At 42.3% G+C, this 3,064-nt stretch overlaps 1 pseudogene; it reads right to left on the reverse strand.

The window, feature by feature from the left end:
• Positions 1 to 465: 465 nt before the first annotated feature.
• Positions 466 to 2,831, reverse strand: LOC114026602 (annotated as a pseudogene).
• Between the last annotated feature and the right edge of the window lie 233 nt (positions 2,832 to 3,064).

The raw sequence follows: 3,064 nt of genomic DNA on the forward strand, positions 1-3,064 counted from the left end.
CTTTTTATTTATTTTATAAACTTTATTTATTTATTTTTATTATTTTATTTTATTTTATTCTATTACTGTTGAGGGTACCAGCATCCTCCCAGTCACCCAGGCTAACAACTTAGATGTCATCCTTGACTTCCCGCTCTCTCTCACCTCCATACCCAATCTGTTGCCATAGCCTGTCAGTTTGCCTTCATAACACTTCTCATATGTAACCCCTTCTCTCCTCTGATACTTCCAGTTCCCTGGTCCAGGCCCTTATCATCACTTCATGCCTAGACTATTGAAATACTGCTGGTTATTTCTCTGCCACATATTTCTCCACAATATAATTCACCTTCTACTCCTCTGCATACTTTGCTTTACTCTATATCCATCCGTCAAAGTGGTCTTCCCAAGAGTAGATCTGACTATGTCACCCCTCTATTTTTTTTTAAGCAGGCAAAGTTCAATTTATTTGTTTATAAAAAACATCTATGTGGTTGCCACAGCAGCTACCTGGGTCCTCTGGACAGACACTGAAGTGTGAGTCTTCACAAGATGGTCGGTGAATTCCTTATAGCGAGATGTAGTGAACACAGTCTCCTTCCACAGGTCTGGGGTTAGATAGCAGATAGCTGTATGTTTTGGAGATAGCATCAAAGGTAACTTTAGCAAAGTTGCCCAGAGTGGCAATACAGCCTCTTGCAGTTGTGTAGCAGTCATCAATTCCAGCCATCATCAGGAGCTTCTTAGGCACAGGAGCTGAGATGATGCCAGTACCTCTAGGGGCAGGGATCAGGCACACAAGAACCGATCCACATTGCCCAGTGACTTTGCAGAGCACTGTGTGAGACTTGGCAACGTTGTTCCCCCAGTAACCACGTCTAACAGAAACAACGGACAGCTTAGCCAGAATGATAGCACCACGAATAGCTGTGGCCACTTCCTTGGAGCACTTGACACTCAGGCCAACATGGCCGTTGTAGTCACCAATGGCCACAAAAGCCTTGAACCTGGTACATTGTCCAGCTCTAGTTTGTTTCTGAACAGGCGTGATCTTCAGAACCTCATCTTTCAGTGAAGATCCCAGGAAGAAACTATGATCTCAGATTCCTTGATAGGAAGGGAGAAAAGATCTCTTCCAAAGACTTGATCTTCATTTCCTTGACTAGCCTCCCCAGCTTAGTGACAGGAACCCAGTGCTTGTCTTTGGCCTTTCCTCCTCGAGCCCCGAGGCCATGGCTACGACCACAGCCTCAACCTTGACCTTGGCCCCCACTGCCAAAGCCATCTTGGAAGCCACCTCCGCCTCCACTCCAGGCCCTCGGGCGGCCCGGAGCCTCCTGCAGCACTGGTGTCATCTGCCGTTTGATGTTCACTAGAAGTAGAAGCTCTATTTTTTTTTTTTTTTTTGGTGGGGAGGAATGGAATTAAGAAGATTTATTGGAAGACTATTATAATGGAATACTTCAGACTGGTGATGATGAGGGCCTGTTTTAGTGCCCATAAGAACTGAGAGGAAAGGATAGTCAGGAAAATCTTCACTGAGGTAAACCTGACAGGATTTGCTACTAACTTGTATTGGAGGATAAAGTAAATGGAAAGAATCAAAGATAACACCACAATATTGCAATGGTGTTGTTACTGACAGAAAATAGCTAAGAGAGGATTGGGTTTGGGCAAGCAGATAAGGTCTGTTATTAACGTGGTATTTATGAAGAGCAGAGAGAAGGCCAGTTTGACCAGAACAGAGAGGGAAAAGATGTGTCAATGCTGCAAATTGATCCAAAAGGGTAAGGACAGATCAGTGTTCATTAGTTTGGCAATTAAAAAGTGACTTGTGACCTTGGAAACACAATTTCAGGACAGTTCTGGGAAGTAAATCAGGTTGAAAGGGGTTAACAAGACAATTGGTGGCAGGGAAATGGAGGCATCAGACATAGATAGCTGTTCCAAGAAAATTAATAGTAAAGGAAAGAGAAAAATTAGATAGAATAGAATAATCAAGAGATGACTTTTTTAAGTGTTTGGGAGAACTGAGCATATTTTTAGAGACTGAAATGTGAAAGGGGGGGAAGTGATGGAGGTAGAGGGAAAATGATATATTGGAGCAAGGTCCTAGAGGAGGCAAAAAAAGATCAAGATCAAGAATATAGGTAGTCCTTAGTATGTAATGGAAATATTTCTTCCTCTGAGACAAAGAGAAAATGGCCAATGATACTGAAAAGTTTTGAATGGTAGAAGCTAGTTAAGGAAGCTCCCATCTGATGGCCTAACCTCACTGAAATATCTTATCTAGTCTAAGTGTGAATTATAAAGGATTTGTTGGGGGCTTAAGGAGGAAGGAAAAGATTTAGAAAGGTTTCTGTAAAGACTGAGGTAGAGTCAATAAGCATGAAGTATGATTGTTGAGTGGCAATAAGGCCCTGGAGGAGGTTACTGTGTGTAGGTTTATTGTTGGAGAATTCTATTTGATTTCGAAGGCTTTCCCCCAGGAAAACTCAGCACTCTAGGAACAAAAGCAGGGGAAAGAGATGTTGTGATCATACAAAACTGAGGATAGTAGATGGGGTGGCAAGTTAGTAAGAGGTCTGGGAGGAAATGGATTCTATGATCTTGGTTTGTGAATCATTAGACTGTCAGACCATGGGAACACTCTGAGTAGGGAGGCAAGTGAAGAGGATAAACTAAAAAAAAAAAAAGTGGAGAGGGATCAGGGATTAGAGGTCCTTTAAAGGCAAATTGCACATTTAGTGTGAAGTATGAGTATAACACACGTAAGGATGACACAGGTCAGAGCTAGGCATTTCAATCTCATAGGTACTGCAACTCTGTAAGAACTCACAAGGTGCAGCCATGCTGGTTTATGTTTGATATGGAATAGAAAAAAAAGCCATTGAAGTTAGAGAAGTTAAGGAGTTTTGTGGCCAAGGTATTAGAGGGGTTATCCAAATGAATTTTGAAGCCCCTAAGGATGATGGCACAAAGTAAGATGACGTGGAAGACCATGAGCCAGGTAACAAAGACACTGAGAAAGTTGAGAGTGACTGGGAAGTCAGTAGGACAACGAAGAAATCTGAGTTATCATACT

This window comes from Vombatus ursinus, unplaced genomic scaffold (assembly GCF_900497805.2).
Source record: "Vombatus ursinus unplaced genomic scaffold, bare-nosed wombat genome assembly UNPS02014841.1, whole genome shotgun sequence".
NCBI lineage: Eukaryota > Metazoa > Chordata > Mammalia > Diprotodontia > Vombatidae > Vombatus > Vombatus ursinus.